Source organism: Chiloscyllium plagiosum, unplaced genomic scaffold (genome assembly GCF_037043375.1).
Source record: "Chiloscyllium plagiosum isolate Xiang-an unplaced genomic scaffold, Cpla_swu_hap1 HiC_scaffold_4, whole genome shotgun sequence".
NCBI lineage: Eukaryota > Metazoa > Chordata > Chondrichthyes > Orectolobiformes > Hemiscylliidae > Chiloscyllium > Chiloscyllium plagiosum.
Genome location: NW_028270142.1, coordinates 453,566 through 473,361, shown reverse-complemented (window position 1 = coordinate 473,361; position 19,796 = coordinate 453,566).

Genomic DNA, 19,796 nt, shown 5'->3' with positions numbered 1-19,796 from the left:
ATGAAAGTCGGAGGAGTTGTTGACAGTGAGGAAGGATGTGTCAGGTTACAGCGGGATATAGATAAGTTGCAGAGCTGGGCAGAAAGGTGGCAAATGGAGTTCAATGTAGGTAAGTGTGAGATGATACACTTTGGTAAGAGTAACAAAAAGATGGGGTACTGGGCTAATGGTCGGATACTTGGTAGTGTGGATGAGCAGAGGGCTGGAAATGTGTTGCTGGAAAAGCACAGCAGGTCAGGCAGCATCCAGGGAACAGGAGAATCGATGTTTCGGGCATAAGCCCTTCTTCAGGATGAGCAGAGGGATCTTGGTGCCCATGTACACAGATCTCTGAAAGTTGCCACCCAGGTAAATAGTGCGGTGAAGAAGGCATATGGTGTACTGGCTTTTATTGGTAGAGGAATTGAGTTCCGGAGCCCTGAGGTCATGTTGCAGTTGTATAAGACTCTGGTGCGGCCACATCTGGAGTATTGTGTGCAGGTTTGGTCGCCATACTATAGGAAGGATGTGGAGGCACTGGAACGGCTGCAGAGGAGGTTTACCAGGATGTTGCCTGGTATGGTAGGAAGATCGTATGAGGAAAGGCTGAGGCACTTGGGACTGTTTTCATTGGAGAAAAGAAGGTTTAGGGGTGACTTGATAGAGGTGTACAAGATGATTAGGGGTTTAGATAGGGTTGACCATGAGAACCTTTTTCCACGTATGGAGTCAGCTATCACGAGGGGGCATAGCTTTAAATTAAGGGGTGGTAGGTATAGGACAGATGTTAGGGGTAGATTCTTTACTCAGCGAGTCGTGAGTTCATGGAATGCCCTGCCAGTAGCAGTGGTGGACTCTCCCTCTTTATGGGCATTTAAACGGGCATTGGATAGGCATATGGAGGATAGTGGGCTAGTGTAGGTTAGTTGTGCTTGGATCGGCGCAACATCGAGGGCCAAAGGGCCTGTACTGCGTTGTATTCTTCTATGTTCTATGTTCTAGTTCTATCTGCTAAGACTCCACGCACAAGTTCCCTCCGCTATCCCTGATCGGCCCTATCTTCTCCCTGATCATTCTCTTATTCCTCAGGTATGAGTGTAATGCCTTTGGGTTCTCCCTAATCCTTCCTGCCAAGTCTTTTTCATGTTCCCTCCTCACTCTCCTCAGTCCATTTCTGAGCTCCTTTCTAGTAAGCCTGTAATCCTCTAAAGCTGTGCTGGATCCTTGCTTCCTCCACCTTACGTAAGCTGCCTTCTTCCTTTTGACGAGTAGCTCCTCTGTTCTCATCATCCAAGGTTCCTTAATCTTACCCCTTCTTACCTGTCTCTGTGGAACAAATTTGTGCATCACTTGCAACAACTGGTCCTTAAATAGTCTCCACATGTCTGCTGTGCCCTTTCTGTGGAACAATTGCTCTCAGTCTGTACTTCCCAACCCCTGTCTGATAGCGTCATCATTTCCTTTTCCCCAATTAAATATCTTCCCTTGGTAACTGCTTCTTTCCCTCTCCAAGGCTGTGGTAAATATGAGGCAGTTGTGGTCACTGTCACCAAAGTGTTCTGCCACCACGAGACCTGACACCTGTCCTGGCTCATTGCTGAGCACCAAATCCAAAATGGTCTCTCCCCTCGTTGGTCTGTCTACATACTGAGTAAGGAAACCCTCCTGAACACACCTGACAAAAACAGCTCCATCCAAACTATCTGCACTTAGGAGGTTCTAGTCGATATTGGGAAAGTTGAAATCACCCATAACAACAACCCTGCTACATCTGCATTTTTCCAAAATCTGCCCAACTATGAGATCTTCAATCTCTCTACTGCTATTAGGCGGTCTGTTGAAAACCCCCAGTGCGGTGGCTGTTCCCTTCTGGTTCCTAACTTCTACCCATACTGACTCAGTAGAGAAACCTTCCTCAACAACCTTAGTTTCTGTAGCTGTGATGCACTCTCTGATTAAAGCTGGACCCATCCAGGCAAATGGAGAGTATACCTTCACACTCCAAACATGTGCCTTGTAGATAGTGGACAAACACTGGGCAGTTAGGTAGTGAGTTACTCAGTTGAATTCCTAGCTTCCTAAGCAGTTCTTGAAGTATTATTTTGTGCCTATGGCCACAAGTGCTAAAAACGAGGGGAAAATACGCAAGTCCAATATTAAATTACACCATTCTCTTGCTGACTTTTGTCTTTGGTGTGGTTTCCAAAGCATTAGAATCATAGAATCCCTATAGTGTGAAAACACGCCCTTCGGCCCAACAAGTCCACATTGACACTCCGAAGAGTAACCCACCCAGACTCTTCCCCTACCCTATTATCCTATATTTACCTCTGACTAATGCACCTAATCTACATATCCTTGAACACTATGGGAAATTTAGCATAGTTAACTCTCCTACTATGCACATCTTTGGATTGTGGGAGGAAATCGAAGCACTCAGAGGAAACCCACACAGACATGGGGAGAATGTGCAAACTCCGCACAGACAGTTGCCCAAGGCTGGAATCAAACCCTGGTCCCTGGTCCCTGGCACTGTGAGGCAGCAGTGCTAACCCCTGAGCCCCATACCACCCCTCTATTAGAATTAGCAGTAATTAGGATAATAGAGCAGAATTTTAACTGCAAACATATTGGTCCAGGATTTGCTGGGAAAACTTAAGTGCGTTTAATGCAGACAATGTTATTACTGTGTAAATCATTTAGCAATTTATGTCAAGCAAGAGGTACCCTGCAAGTTGGAAATTACAACATATTGCCAGATGATTTGCACTACTCTGATGGAAATGATAACCTACTGTCAACCTGGCTGCAGGTGCTTTTGGTTGTTGAATCTGTGCACTAAATACAAATTAAACCCACAACAAGAAGTTACAGTGGGCTTTTAATTCCTTAAAGATCTTTTAAAATTAAATTTATGTTCCTGCAATCCCATTCAGCATCCTCAGTCAGAAAGAGAAAACGAATTGCAAATGACTTCTAAATCCAGCAGGTATGAAATCTTGATCTTTTTCCTTTTTTAAAATATTTTAATTTTTTACGTTTAAAACAAATCTTTTTCCCTATCAGTTAATACAATTTCTTTCTTTATTTCTTCACTCTCCTGTGAGCTATTTGAATCCAATTCACTGTATTTCCTTCGGTTGTTCCGGTGCCTACATATTATTTTGCTTTAGAGACAGACTGTTAGTCTCACTGTTTCCAAATTGAACTCCTAATTCCCAGGAATGACGGTAATATTGTGAGAGATCTTGTGAAAAATTATAAAGCAAGCTTCAAAAACATTGAAAAGATTATAGTCTATGGCCAGAACTGCATCCTGCTGAACAGGGAGTTTCCATCCAAAAGAATTTGCTTGCGAGCTATAAATATATGATGCCACAACCACTTATCATGAAATGTATCAGTTTCAATCAAACAATGTTTGTAAACTTGAGTATATGAAGGCAACAACTAAACTGTTAAAAAAGAACTTTTGAAAATACAGCTTTACATCTAAAATTGCACATCTAAAGGTCTAGAGAGTTTAAAACCATGACAGTTACTCCGGGGTCAATGTTACCCAATAGTTGTCGTATTTATTTCTGAGAACGAAAGGATTTTGTGTCCTTTTTTATTACACCCTATGGTATGATATTGAATTTCTTACATCATCATGATCTTGAACTAGCAATGAGTGAAGTAAATGTTTCTAACAAAGATTAAGATGACTTATCATATCAATAATGAATATAAAATGTACAAAAAATGGCAGAAGGATCTGAAGGAGCAAAATCAATAATAAACATTTCACAAAGATCTGCCTTACCAAAAAATCAGTCAAATCTTTTACCAAATTTTCATTACAAACAGAATTAAATGCCAGGTAAGGGTAAAGAGTGTAAAGCAATGCTGAGTGTGTGCTTTTCTGTAAAGACAGAATTCCTCAAATTCTGTCAAGGTAATTTGTTGTCTAACTCTTCGATCTTCCTGCCATATGGTATGGGAAAGAACTTTCAATCAAGCAAATTATGGTTATCAAGTCGTGCTGAAAGTGTTCAAGTCTTTAATCATTCAGCTTTGTGGTCTGCACAATCAGTTATTTTAGTTTTAGCAATATTTCCTCCAATGGTTAACTATTTTGCCATTTCCTGTAGCTATCATTCATTTATATTTCATTCAATTTAATATTGAATTACTTCTGCTACATTGTCATCAATAGTTTGATGTCTTGAATTTATATAGTGCCTTTATATAGTATTTTCCATGACTCCAGGATGTCCCTGAAATACTTTACAATGTTGTTTACACTTCACTGGCTAGGATGTAGGAATTGGATCAACGAATTTGAACTCAGCAAGTTTCTTCTAACAGCACTGACATAATGGCCAAATGCCCTACTGTCGTGTAATTGATTGAGAGATGAATTTAAATAAGGCATCATGGTATAATCCCCATCCTGCTCATTCAAATAGTGTCATGGAATCTTTAAAATCCACTGAAAGACTGCAGTTCCAACATTCCCTCAGGACCACACATCAGTATGAACCTAGGTTTGGTCCTTGGGCCTTTCGACTTGAGACCTGAAGCCACAACCTTTTCAAATCAGGTAGCATTGATACCACTGAACCATTACGGACATCTAGTTGGCTTCAAACTTACATTTATTTTTAAAAACCAAATGTAAAATGAAGAAAATGTACAGGCACTTTCACTTAGAACTCCTATCACAGATAATTATACCTTTAAAATTAAATGATGATCAGAAAGCATATGAAGCAAGTTTAGGAAAACAGTGCCCAGAATATTTAATGGTCTGGGTAATAAACTGTCAGCATAAAATATAAGATAATGTTCTTTGCAATGTAATAGCCAACATTTAGACTAACTCCTATTCATGGTGCTATGATAGCAACAAGTACTGTAGCACCTTTTAAATTGTTTTCAAACAAATGTTTTTTGATTTAATTTGATTTATTATTGTCACATGTCCTGAGTTACAGCAAAAAGTATTGTTTTGTTTTGTGTGGCATCCAGACAAATCAAACCTAACACAAATACAGAATGCAGAAGATAGTGTTCTAGCTACAGAAAAGGTGCAGTGAAAGATCAATTCTAACATATGAGAGGTCCATTCACATGTGATTTGATTTGATCTGATTTATTGTAGTCACGTGTAACTAATTACAGTGAAAAGCTTTGTTTGCAAGCAGTACATACAGAACATAACAAACAAGGACATCCAGATCAGAGGTTGCTTAGACAGAGTGATGCATACAGGTCACCCCGCACAAAGCAAGATCAGCATTATTTGAGTTAGGGAGGTCCATTCATCAGCCTAGTAACAGCAGGGAAGAAGCTGTTCTTGAACAATGTTGAGCCATGTGTTCAAGCTTCTGTATTTTCTGCTGATGGAAGAGGTTGCAAGAGAGCATTACTGGGCTGTGTTGGGTTTTTGATGAGATTGGCAATCTTTCCGTGGCAATGAGAAGTTTAAATGGAGTCCATGGATGGGAGGTGGCTTCCATGATGGTCCGGGCTGTGCACACAACCTTCTGTAGTTTCCTATGGTCCTGGGCAGAGCAGTTGCCATACGAGGCCGTTATGCACCTGGACTGTATACTTTCTATGGAGGATATGTAAAAGTTGGTGACGGTCCTTATGGTCATACCAAATTTCCTAAGCTACCTGGGGAAATTCGGGCATTGTTGTGCCTTCTTGGACCATCGCATCTATGTGGGACGTCTGGGGCGGGTTGTCGATTATCATCATTTGACACTCTCCACCCTCTCAACCTTCTCTCTGTTAATGTAGATGAGGGAGTGTTCTCTTTTCTTTCTGAAGTCAATGATCAGTATTTTTACTTTGCTGACATTGAGAGAGAGGTTGTTATCATTGCACCAGGACACCAAGCCCTCTATCTCCTTTCTGTATTCTCTAGTCTGATAACAGCAGGGAAGAAGCTGTTCTTAAATCTGTTGGTACATGTTTTCAAACTTTTGTATCTTCTGATTGATGGAAGAGGGTGGAAGCTGAAAAATGTGTTGCTGGAAAAGCGCAGCAGGTCAGGCAGCATCCAAGGAGCAGGAAAATCGACGTTTCGGGCATAAGCCCTTCTTCAGGGATGAGGAAGGTGTGCCAAGCAGGCTAAGATAAAAGGTAGGGAGGAGGGACTTGGGGGAGGGGTGTTGGGAATGCGATAGGTGGAAGGAGGTTAAGGTGAGGGTGATAGGCCGGAGAGGGGGTGGGGACGGCGAGGTCGGGAAGAAGATTGCAGGTCAAGAAGGTGGTGCTGAGTCCGAGGGTTGGGACTGAGATAAGGTGGGGGGAGGGGAAATGAGGAAGCTGGAGAAATCTGCATTCATCCCTTGTGGTTGGGGGGGTTCAACCTCCTCGTGGGAGCATGAGGCAGCGCCGATACAGTCATCGATGTAGCGGAGGAAAAGGTGGGGGGTGGTGCCAGTGTAGCTGCGGAAGATGGACTGTTCCACATATCCTACGAAGAAGCAGGCATAGTTGGGGCTCATGCGGGTGCCCATGGCTACTCCTTTGGTTTGGAGGAAGCAGGAGGATTGGAAAGAGAAGTTGTTCAGAGTGAGGATCAGTTCAGTCAGTCGAAGGAGGGTGTCAGTGGAATGGTACTGGTTGGGTCGGCGGAAAAGGAAGAAGCGGAGGGCTTTGAGTCCTTCGTGATGGGGGATGGGGGTGTACAGGGACTGGACGTCCATGGTGAAGATAAGGCGTTGGGGACCGGGGAAGTGAAAATCATGGAGGAGGTGGAGAGCGTGGGTGGTGTCCTGAACGTAGGTGGGGAGTTCTTGGACTAGGGGGGACAGGACGGTGTCGAGGTATGCAGAGATGAGTTCAGTGGGGCCGGAGCAGGCGGAGACAATGTGTCGGCCGGGGCAGTCAGGTTTGTGGATTTTAGGCAGGAGGTAGAAGTGGGCGGTGCGGGGTTGTGGGACTATGAGGTTGGAGGCGGTGGATGGAAGGTCCCCTGAGGTGATGAGGTTATGGATGGTCTGGGAGATGATGGTTTGGTGGTGGGAGGTGGGGTCATGGTCAAGGGGGCAGTAGGAGGAGGTGTCCGCGAGCTGGCGTTTAGCCTCAGCGGTGTAAAGGTCGGTGCGCCAAACTACTACCGCGCCTCCCTTGTCTGCTGGTTTGATAGTGAGGTTGGGGTTGGAGCAGAGGGAGTGGAGGGCTGCACATTCCGTGGGTGAGAGGTTGGAGTGGGTGAGAGGGGTGGACAGGTTGAGGCGGTTAATGTCGCGCTGCAGTTGGATATGAAGAGATCGAGGCCGGGTAAGAGGCCAGCACGGGGTGTCCAGGTGAATGGGGTGTGTTGGAGGCGGGAGAAGGGGTCGTCAGAGGGTGGGCGAGAATCCTGGTTGAAGAAGTAGGCACGGAGGCGAAGGCGGCGGAAGAATTGTTTGATGTCTCGCTGCGTGTTGAACTCGTTAATCCGGGAGCGTAGGGGGATGAAGGTGAGGCCTCTGCCGAGGACTGATCTTTCATCCTCAGAGAGGGGGAGGTCTGAAGGGATGGTGAAAACACAGCAGGGCTGGGAGCTAGGACCTGGGACCTGGTGTGGGGCTGGAGCTGGGAGTGGGGGTGGGATTAGGTGTGGGGGCGGAGTTAGGTATTTGGGTGGAGTTAGGCGTGGGGGCGGAGTTGGGCATGGGGGTGGCTACCTAGATTACACCTCCGCCCACCCTGCCCCCTGTAAAAACGCCATCCCATATTCCCAATTCCTTTGCCTCCACTGCACCTGCTCCCAGGAGGACCAATTCCAATACCGAACAACCCAGATGGCCTCCTTCTTCAAAGACCGCAATTTCCCCCCAGACGTGATCGACAATGCTCTCTACCGCATCTCCTCCACTTCCCACTCCTCCGCCCTTGAACCCCGCCCCTCCAATCGCCACCAGGACAGAACCCCATTGGTCCTCACCTTCCACCCCACCAACCTCCAGATACATCGTATCATCCTTCGTCATTTCCGCCACCTCCCAACATTTCCCCACCACCAAGGATATATTTCCCTCCCCTCCCCTATCAGAGTGCCAGAAAGACCACTCCCTCCGCGACTCCCTCGTCGGGTCCAAACCCCCCACCAACCCAACCTCCACTCCCGGCACCTACCCCTGAAACCGCAAGAAATGCAAAACTTGCACCCACACCTCCCCTCTCACTTCCCTCCAAGGCTCCAAGGGATCCATCCATATCCGTCACAAATTCACCTGCACCTCCACACACATCATTTACTGCATCCACTGCACCCGATGTGGCCTCCTCTTGCGGAACATTTCAGGGAACACCTCTGGGACACCCACACCAACCAACCCAACCGCCCCGTGGCTGAACACTTTAACTCCCCCTCCCACTCCACCAAGGACATGCAGGTCCTTGGCCTCCTCCATCGCCAGACTATGGCAACACGACACCTGGAGGAAGAGCGCCTCATCTTCCGCCTAGGAACCCTCCAACCACAAGGGATGAATGCAGATTTCTCCAGCTTCATTTCCCCTCCCCCCACCTTATCTCAGTCCCAACCCTCAGACTCAGCACCACCTTCTTGACCTGCAATCTTCTTCCTGACCTCTCCGCCACCACCCCCTCTCTGGCCTATCACCCTCCTTCCACCTATCGCATTCCCAACGCCCCTCCCCCAAGTCCCTCCTCCCTACCTTTTATCTTAGCCTGCTTGGCACACCTTCCTCATTCCTGAAGAAGGGCTTATGCCTGAAACGTTGATTCTCCTGCTCCTTGGATGCTGCCTTACCTGCTGCGCTTTTCCAGCAACACATTTTTCAGCTCTGATCTCCAGCATCTGCAGTCCTCACTTTCCCCTGGAACAGGGTGGAAGACAGTATAACATGGGTAGGAGGGGTCTTTGATTATGTTGGATGCTTTCCCAAGGCAGCTGAAGTGGAGATGGAGTAAATGGAAGGAAGGTTGGTTTTGTGATGGACTTAGTTGCGTTCACAATTCTCTATAATCTCTTATGGTCTTGCAAAGACCAATTGTCATACTAAGCTGTGTTGCATCCAGATAGGATGCTTTCTATGGTGCATCTATAAAAATTGGTAAGGATCACTGTGGACATGCCAAATTTCATTAGTCTTCTGAGGAAGTAGAGGCATTGGTGTGCATTCTTGACTGTAGCATTGATGTGGATGGACCAGGACAGATTGTTGGTGATGGTCACTCCTAGGAGCTTGACGCTGTCGATCATCTCCACCTCAGCACCATTGATACAGACAGGGGTGTGCCCTCCACTCCACATCCTGAAGTCAATGACCACCTCCTTCATTTTGCTGACAATGAGGGGGAGTTTGTTTTCTTTACACCATGCCACTGAGCTGTCTCTTTCCTGTACTCTTGTTGTTGTTTGAGATCTGACCCACTACAGTGGTGCAATCAGCAAATTTGTAAATGGAGTTAGAGCTGAATTTGGCCAGACAGCTGTGAGTATATGAGGAATATAGTCAGGGGCTGAGTACGCAGCCTTGCGGGGCACCAATGTTGGGCTATCCTAACTCATTGCAATTTGTGGGATAGGAAGTCAAGGATCCAGTTGCAAAGGGGGGAGAAGAGTCCTAGCTCTCAGATGTTGAAGATGAATTTGGTTGGAAATTGTGGTATTGAAGGCAGAGCTAAAGTCAATAGATGTCTGTCATCGGTGTCCTTGTTATCCAAGGTTCCAGAAATGAGTGTAGGGCCAAGGAGTTGGTGCTTGCCATGGACCTGTTACAACAATAGGTTTATTGTAATTATCAAGGCAATCGGAAAGGCTAGATTATGGCACATAATGGATGTGAGCCATTACTAACCTCTCAAAGCACTTCATAACGATGGAAACCAGAGCCACAGTGCAGTAGTCATTAAGGCACGTTGTCTGATTTTTCTTTGGCACCGGAATGATTGTGAAGCAGGTGAGAACATCACATTGTAGTAAGGAGAGGTTAAAGAAGTCTGCAAATACTCCTATATGCTGGTCCACACAGGATCTGAGTTCACGGCTCGGTCCCCATCCGGGAAATCACTTTCTATGCGTTCACCCTCAAGAAGACCAATCTGACCCCTGCAGCAGTAACTCTGAGTACAGGGGCACAGAAGCTGTCAGGCAGGTGACATCATGTCACTGAGCTTCTGATCAAAACGAATGTAGAATGAATTGAGCCTATCAGGGAGGGATGTGTTTTTGTCAGCAATTCTACTCAACTTCACTTTGTATCTCTTTTAAGCCTTGCCACTGTCAATGTATGTTCATGTGGTTAGTCTGGGACTCTAGTTTAGTCTGATATTGTCTCTTGGCATCCTTGATGAATTTGCAAAGATTGTATCTGGATTTCCTTTATAGGTCAGGGTGACGTGACTAGAATGTCTCAGACCTAGACTTCAGTAGAGAGTGATCTCTCGGTTCATCCATGGTTTCAAGTTATGGAACACTCAGATTAAATTCTTTGGCTCGCAATCCTGCACACATTTACTGATGAAGTCTGTGACGGTAGTGGCATATTCATTTAGGTTGGCTGCTGAGTTCTTGAACATTCATCAGTTCCCTGACATCAAGGTGTCATGTAGGAGCTCATCTGTTACCTCAGACCAGCATGGTACAACTTTCTGTACTGGATGCTCAGGCTTCAATTTCTGCTTGTAAGCCTGGAGAAGGGGTAGCATGGTGGTTCAGTGGTTAGCACTGCTGCATCACAGTCGCCAGGGACTCAGGTTCAATTCCACCCTCAGGCGACTGTCTGTATGGAGTTTGCACATTCTCCCCGTGTCTGCATGGGTTTCCTTCGGGTTCTCTGGTTTCCTCCCACAGTCCAAAAATGCACAAGTTAGGTGTCATGGCTGTGCTAAATTGTCAATAGTGTTTAGGGATATATAGGTTAGATGGATACAGGGATAGAATAGGAGTCTAGGTGGGATGCTCTTCAGAGGATCGGTGTGGACTTCATGAGCTGAATGGCCTATTTCCACACTGTTGGAATTCTATGATTCTTTTGGTCTGATTTACCAAAATGCAGGTAGGGGATGGAGCAGTAGGCAACTTTGATTGTTATGCAGCAGTGATCCTCTGGTGGGACAGGAGATGTATTGATGGAATCAAGGTTGTACACTTTTGAGGTTAGTCTGGTTGAAGTCACTGATTATAATGAACAAGGCCTCAGGGTATTCCAGCTTAAGGCTATTTGTCGCAGTGTATATTTCATCAAGTCTGCTCTTCACTTCCGCATGGGGTGGGATGTAAATTGCTGTCAGGATAGCAGAAGTTTGTCTACATATTGAATTTAAAATGTGCATCTCCTGTCCAGGTGAGCTAATGCTACAAACAGTTTTTAGTAGAAGTAGAACATCTGTTACTGGGAAAATGTTAGAGTCTATTGAAATTCAAAATACATAATATAAGCCAACAGGGTCAATATAGCTTCAGGAGGAGGACATCATGCCTGACTAATTTACTGAAGCGTTTTGAAGAGGTAACAAGCAGGGTAGATGAAGAAGAAGCAGCGTACGTAATATGTTTGATTTTCCAGAAGTATTTGATAAGGTACCACATGTTGGGTACTATAGTGTTGACTGAGGAATGCCTGACTCATAGAAGACAAAGAGTTTAGGTAAGGGGAACATTTTCACAAGGTAACCTGGAACTAATGGAGAACTACCAGTTGAACCAGGTGTGGAGGGACTGTCTTATGAGGAACAGGCTGAATAGTTTAGGCCTATACTCATTAGAATTTAGAAGAATGAGAGGTGACCTTATGGAAATGTACAAGGTTCTTAAGGGGCTTGACGAGGTAGATGTGGGTGGGGAGGGGGGTGTGGGGCGGTGGGGTCATTTCCCTTTGTGAGAGAATCTAGGACCTGTAGGCATCACCTCAGAGTAAAGGGTAAGCCAGTTCGGACAAAGGGAGGAATTCTCTCACAGGATGGTGAATCACTGGGGTGGCACGGTGGCTCAGTGGTTAGCACTGCTGTCTCACAGCGCCAGGGACCTGGGTTCAGTTCCTGCCTCAGGTAACTATCTGTGTGGAATTTACACAATCTCCTGGGTCTGCGTGGGTTTCCTCCAGGTGCTCCAGTTTCCTCCCACAATTCAAAGATGTGCAGGTCAGGATTGGCCATGCTAAATTGCCCATAGTGTTAGGTGCATTAGTCAGATAAATATAGGGGAGGGGAATGGATTTGGGTAGTTTACTCTTCAGAAGGGTCGGTGTGGACTTGTTGGGCTATAGGGCCTGTTTCCATACTATAAGGAATCTAATCTAATTTAGTTTACAAAGGGCTGTGGAGGCTAGGTCATTATGTATATTCAAGACTGAGACAGATTTTTAACAGTAAGAGAATTAAGGTTTATAGGGAAAAGGCAGTAAAATGGAGTTGAGGAATACCAGATTAACCATGGTCTCATTAAATGGAGAGCAGACTTAGTGGACTGAATAGCCTTAATCTGCCCCCTCCAAATTATGTTCCAAGTAGGGTAAGTGAGCAAGGGTAGAATTGGATCTAAGTAGGGATTGTGTGGTCAGAGGGTCAGGATAAAAAAAATGGGAAGGGTGTTTGGGAAAATTGAGAGAAATGAAGTATTTCAAAGGGTGATGATAGAGGCATAAAACAAAGGGAAATAATGATGAAGAAGTGTTGCAAACTGTTGAAGTGGGGGAGTTCTGGAAAACTCTACCATCGAGTTCTAGAATCCTTCTCTATTTGCTGAATCATGGAATGGATAAAAGAAAATTGTAATTATTTTACTGTATCATTTCACTGTAGGTATTGAACACAGAGCTAAACATTGCCAGTACAATTTACCAATGTTGTACAAGATGCCAGCATTGGCAGGTGTGACTAACCAGGTGTGACACTTTTGATATTGAAAACGTCTATCAGAGCATCACCTACAGGTATAACTGCTAATACCGGCAGTATCATGGCCTTGCCCCTGGGGCAAGATTACACTGAAAGCTTTCAATGAAGCACTCACTCCATGTATCAAGATTAATCCATGCAAGTCCAAAGAAGAAAAGATCAATCACATAGAGTCTTACAATTATTTGGACAGCATTTTCTATAAATAGCTCCATTCTATAACAATTATTTGGTTACTTCAAAAAATGTAATGCTTTCCAACAATTGAAAGACACAACAGAAAAAAATAGAAAACGTCATGCAAATTATTGCTCCATCAAAAATCATTTTGAAGTCGATGTGTAACTGACTTTAGATTTTGACAGAATTCCAACCGCTTTAGGTGCAAATTATTTTAATACAATGAGACCATTTGCAATTAGTACAGCCCAACTCAAATTGATTTGATGCAGCAGACAACAGCTCAAGCCACATCAAGGGAAACTGCTCTCGAAACTAAGCAAACCAGTTTGAGGTACAAAGTTAAAAATCAAACAACACCAGGTTATAGTCCAACAGGTTTAATTGGAAGCACACTAGCTTTCGGAGCGACGCTCCTTCATCAGGTGATTGTCACCCGAAAGCTAGTGTGCTTCCAACTAAACCTGTTGGTCTATAACCTGGTGTTGTTTGATTTTTAACTTTGTACACCCCAGTCCAACACCAGCATCTCCGAATCATGACAGTTTGAGGTACTGTGTGTTGTGTAAAGGCTTCAAATGAGCAGGTCTTTTCCAGTTGTTCATCACAATGACATGCTTGACAGATGAAAAATGGTGACTCACAAGATAGTTCACCCAAAAGTATTGATAACATCATGTTTTTATTTCACTCGTCTATCAAACACAAGTAAACATGCAAGTGTGTTTTTATGTCAACATGAAGTAAAGGAACAAATTGTTATTCAGCTGAAGTAACATTTTTATACATCTACTAAGAAATTTCACTTCAAGCTGCATATATCTGACTGACTAGAAATTAACATAATTTTCTTAGATACCCCAGTGTCTCCATTCAACCTTCAGACTCCCACATCCCTTCTTAACTTATAAGGAAGACTTAGAAGTGAGGTACAGACCATGGAAGTAACATTGATTTCCAACCTGAATATTTACTGTATAATGGTTATAGTTTGGTAAGTAGTTTGACCTAAATAAAAATTGAAAATCAGAAAATCAGAAACAAAAATAGACATTGCTAGAAAAGCTCAGCAGATCTGGCAGCATCCGTGAAGAGAAATCAGAGTTAACACTTAACTGAGTTAACTGGTAAGTAGTTTGAGCTATAGGGAGAGGCTGAATAGGCTGAGGCTATTTTCTCTACAACATCAGGTCTTAAGGGGTGACCTTAGAGAGGTTTATAAAATTATGAGGGGCATGATTCAGGTGAATAGCCATGGTCTTCTTCCCAAGGTGGGGAGTCCAAAACTAGAGGGCAACAGTTTAAAGTTCCATTCTTTTCCTATTTATTATGAGAAATCTATGAAGAGTAGTAGAGGGGTAAAACAGGAAATTAGAAACGTTAGGAGGAAAACTAGTAAAGGCCTTTTAAAGCATACTCAAAACTAATCAGACTGTAAGGATGAAGAAGGGTGTTTAAACACGGGAAGAATTTTACTGACCTCTGGGATGGAAGGTTATGATGAGGGATAAAATTATGAGGGAGGGGGTCTTGAGGCTGAACAAGAAGCCTCTCCTTTGCCCTTACCTGACACCAATCTGTGCAGCTGCAGCTGCTCAACTTCCCAATAGCATAGAGTTCCCATTGCCACAGGTAAGGGGAGGATGGCCTTAATAGTAAAATAAAACAAAGAACTGCAGATGCTAGAAATCTAAAATAATAAAAAGAAATTAGTGGAGAAACTCAGTAGGTTGTGGAGAGAGATACAGAACGGGAAAGGGATGGGGGGAGAAAGGAGAGAGAGAGAGGAGAGGATGGGGAGAAGGGGGGAGAAGAGAGAATGGAGACAGGGCAATTATATTAAATATTATGTCTATTTTACAAATAACATTGTCACTAATGTTATTGTACTAGACCAACTTTGGAAAAGGAATTAATTCTAAAAAATGATATAACTCAAAGTGAACAAGCTGTCAGAGATGCTTGTGTCATACACCTTACATATTTCTAGAAGTCACAGGAAGTTCTGACAGGATAGTTGCCCTTCATGTTGAAAGCTCAAATTAGAGGCCACAGTTTCAAAATAAAGGGTCTCCTATTTCAGTTGGAGATAAGGTGGATTTTCTTTCAGTGTCTGTTGATTGTTGGAATTCATCATCTCAGAGAGTACGAAAGGCAAGTTATTGAATGTATTCAAGGGCATGTTAGACAGATTTTTGATTTGTAGTGGAGCCAAGGTTATGGAGATTGGAGAGCAGGTGAGAAAGTGGATCAAATCAGTCATGATCTTGTTGAATGGGGGAGAGGCCAAATAGTTCACTCTTGCTCCTATTTGTTCTTATAAGACAACAGAGGCAGTGGAAACAGTTTTACAATCGTCCAAAAGTATGAAAAATGTGTTGAGCCGGGACAAAGGCCAAGGCAACACAGGCTGAGAAAAGCAGACTGATGAAGTGTTTGGAGTTCTAACAGAGCATGGGTTGTCACAGTAAGGTCATAGTGATATATTTATATGACATAGTGGTTAGGTCACAGCTAGAATATGATGTGCAGTTTTGTATGTCCAGTATAGCACAACGTAAATTCACTAGATATTGCCAGATACTGGAATGGCTTTCACCATAACAGAAAAGGTTGAAATTTAACTGTTTAAATATAAATGTTTGAAACATGATGATTGACTGAATTCAGCAAGATTATTTACTCCAGAATCAGTGATGATATGTTTTTTAAATTCAAATGATCCAATAAAACTAGTTTCTTTCAATGTTTTTGAATCTTGGAATCTTTTCGACAGGCAATGATTGATGCACAGAGTAAAATTAAACTGAATTAATACTTGAGACTGAGGAGAATGCAAGATGATAAGATGAGTGGATTATTTTTGGTTAGCTCAAGCAAAGAATTAGTGCAAAGAAAACACTCACTTTTTCTCATTCCCTCGTGGGATGTGGGTGTCGCTGACTAGGTCAGCAGTTATTGCCTGCTCCTAGTTGCCCCTGAGGTGGTGGTGGTGAGCTGCCTTCTTGAACCGCAATGTCTTAAAACACTTTATAGCCAAGGAAATACTTTGAGTTTGCACATTGTTGTAATGTAGGGAAGAAGGTAGCCAACTGGCAATCATCAAATCCCACATCTGACATCATGACCACGGGGAGAATTTTACTGGCCCCTGGGATGGAAGGTCTTGATGAGGGATAAAATTATGAGGGGGGTGGAATGCCTCCAATGGATCTTGAGGCTGAACAAGAAGCCTCTCCTTTGCCCTTACCTGACACCAATCTGTGCAGCTGCAGCTGCTCAACTTCCAATAGCATAGAGTCCCCATTGCCACAGGTAAGGGGAGGATGGCCTTAATAGTAAAATAAAACAAAGAACTGCAGATGCTAGAAATCTAAAATAATAAAAAGAAATTAGTGGAGAAACTCAGTAGGTTGTGGAGAGAGATACAGAATGGGAGAATGATGGGGGAGGAAGAGAGGAGAGAGAGAGTAGAGAGTGGGGAGAGAAGAGAGAGGGGGAGGAGAGAGGGGGGAAAGAGAGGGGTGGGAGAGGGAGTGGGTGGGAGGGGGAGGAAGGAAGATGGAGGGATGGGGGAGTGCACTGGAGAAGTCCTTCTCATGAGGAACACGCTGTTATTTGTTTGCACTAGCTTTCAGAACGCTGCTCCTTCATCAGATGGACAACCACCTGATGACGGAGCAGTGCTCCGAAAGCTAGTGCTTCCAAATAAACCTGTTGGACTATAACCTGGTGTCATGTGATTTTTAACTTTGTACACACCAGTCCAACACCAGCATCTCCAAATCATGTTATTATTTGGTTTTCTTTAAAACGCAGCTTTTGAGATGGTGTTCTGTCTTAAACATTCCTTTCGTGTGAATCCAAGGAAAGCAATGAGACCAGACGGAGTACCAGGCCGTGTAGATCAACTGGCAGAGGCCTTCTCAGACATCTCAATCTCTCCCTGCAGCAGGCCACTGTCCCTGCCTGTTTCAAGAGGGCCAACATCATCCCTGTGCCTAAGAAGTCTCATGCAGCATGTCTCAATGACAACAGCCCATATGGGGAGGCATCGCAGGTCAATACCAGATCTCACGTGGGATCATAGTGTGCCAACATAGATAATGGCAGCTGTTTTTTTTACTTCCCTGAAATTGATGGTTTGGCTACGCGATCATTTCAAAGACTGACTCTTTTTGTTTTTCAAAGAGTTGATGCAAAGGTGCCAAGATAGAGACCAAGTTACGCATGAACTTTCTGTAATAGTTCACCAGCCCAAGGAAAAGCATAAGCTCCAGTATGGATGTGGAGCTGGAGCACCTTTGATTGCCCTCACTGTATTGAGGTCACATTTTTCCCACCTAAGATGTACATCTGCCTGGGAGAAACATCTAAGGACTATGTTCAAGGTCTCTAAGTGCTCCTTATCGGTCTTCCCAGTCATTTGCACATCATCCAGATAAATGTGAGACCTTGTAATATGTTCTCTACCATTTAATGAAAAATAGCACCGGCTCATGGTATCCCAAATGGCAATCTCATACACTAGTACAAACCCTTATGGCTATTAAATACATTTGGGAATGCAATTGCAAGTTATGTATGACTCACATCCAGCTTTGTGAAGGACAGCTTCCCTACCAGCTTTGTGTATAAATCCTCAATGTGAGGGACTGGGTATTTATCCAGGTGCAAGAAATGGTTTACCACTTGTTTAAAATCCCCATAGCAGTGAACTGAGCCACCAGGCTTCACAGGTGGTACAAACAGTGCTGCCCATTCCACAAACTGGACACATTTACTGATTCCTTTACTTTCCAGCCTCCTGCTTTCTGTCTCTGCTTTTGCCTGGAAGGCAAATGGCCCTGGGCAGGCTTTGCAGGATCATGGATTGCTTAGCGGGTTTTGAGAAGATTTGTAGCTCAGGTTGAGGGTCTGGATGTAGGTTTGCTCGCTGAGCTGGAAGGTTCATTTCCAGACATTTTGTCACCCTACTAGGTAACATCTTCAGTGGGCCACCAAGCGAAACACTGTTCATGATTCCTGCTTTCTAGTTATATGTTTGGGTTTCTTTGGGTTGGTGATGTCATTTCCGGTTCTTTTTCTCAGGGGGTGGTAGATGGGGTCTAACTCAATGTGTTTGTTAGACCCTATCTACCACCTCCTGAGAAAAAGAACAAGAAATGACATCACCACTGGAAATGACATCGCCAACCCAAAGAAACCCAAACATATAACTAGAAAGCAGGAATCATGAACAGTGTTTCGCTTGGAGGCCCACTGAAGATGTTACCTAGTAAGGTGACAAAACATCTGGAAATGAACCTTCCAGCTCAGCGAGCAAACCTACATCCATGGGATTGCTTCCTGGTCAATTTGCAATGTGGCCTTGGCTCCTTTGACAAATCCTAGACTTTCCTGAAAGACTTTCAGGTATTTAGTTAGGACTTCACTCAACATTTTCTAATCTGATAATGTTGAGCCAATTTCAGTGAATCTCTCTCAACCAATTTCGCCCCAACAAGCTTGGGCCCGAGCCTTTGACTACAATCAGTGGTAACTGAAACTGCTTCTCAGAAGAGACTGGAATCAAAGTTGATGATTAGATTAGATTACTTACAGTGTGGAAACAGGCCCTTCGGCCCAACAAGTCCACACCGCCCCACCGAAGCGCAACCCACCCATACTCCTACATCTACCCTTTACCTAACACTACGGGCAACTTAGCATAGCCAATTCACCTGACCTGCACATCTTTGGACTGTGGGAGGAAACCGGAGCACCCGGAGGAAACCCACGCAGACACGGGGAGAATGTGCAAACTCCACACAGTCAGTCGCCTGAGGAGGGAATTGAACCCGGGTCTCTGGTGCTGTGAGGCAACAGTGCCAACCACTGTGCCACCGTGCCGCCCACCCTTATTATACCCTTATTCTGTAGAGACTCCCTAGTATAGGTTCTCAGTCTGGCTGAAGTCTTGCGCAAACTTAAGTGTTTGAGTCTCGAGTGAATTTTGATAAAAACTGGGTCTACGATCACTGAAACGGCCGCACTAGTATCAACCTTCATTAGAACCAGGTGATCATTTAATCAGACTTCTATTCTGATTTGGATGTAGGCAAGTAATTTAACTGTTTTAAACCAGATCCATGTGTAATTTCCAGGGTATGCATTCTCCTGGATACCAGCCTATGAGTTCTCTTTATCCACTTAGGCCCTAGTGGGACTCTTGTGCTGTCTCGAGTCCACATACCGGCAACAACTACAATAGCTTGCCGGCCTAGACCCTGAAGAGAATTTTTACTGCTTGGTTGAGGCTTGGCTTTGTTTTGGGTTTTGCTGCGGGTCAAATTCTGTTCAGGTTATGTCCTGAGTAAGGCTATGCAATTGCCTTTACTCAAATTGCATTTGCCAAGCTAAGTCAGACTGGTGACAGTGTCCATTTCCATCAGAATACCGTGCAACTCATATGCTTCACTGGCGCATCTTCCAATGATAAAGCCAGTTGTATTGACTGAAGTCCAGTTGGGCTTTAGCTTGTGGGCATTTTTACATGGTTACATTGTTAACTTCACATACCAAATGGTCTCTGAGCATCACAGAGGGGTAAACAAAAATGACATGCCTCTGTCAGTCATCTTAACCGACAGGTCATTCTGTTATAATGCATATTTTGTCAGTGTGAATTAGCTATAATGCGATTGATGAATTGTACACATTGTTTGGATAACATGGAATTTCTACTGAACAGGTATAGTGATTTTTTATATTGCAAGGTTGCACAGGAACACAACTGTTGCAGT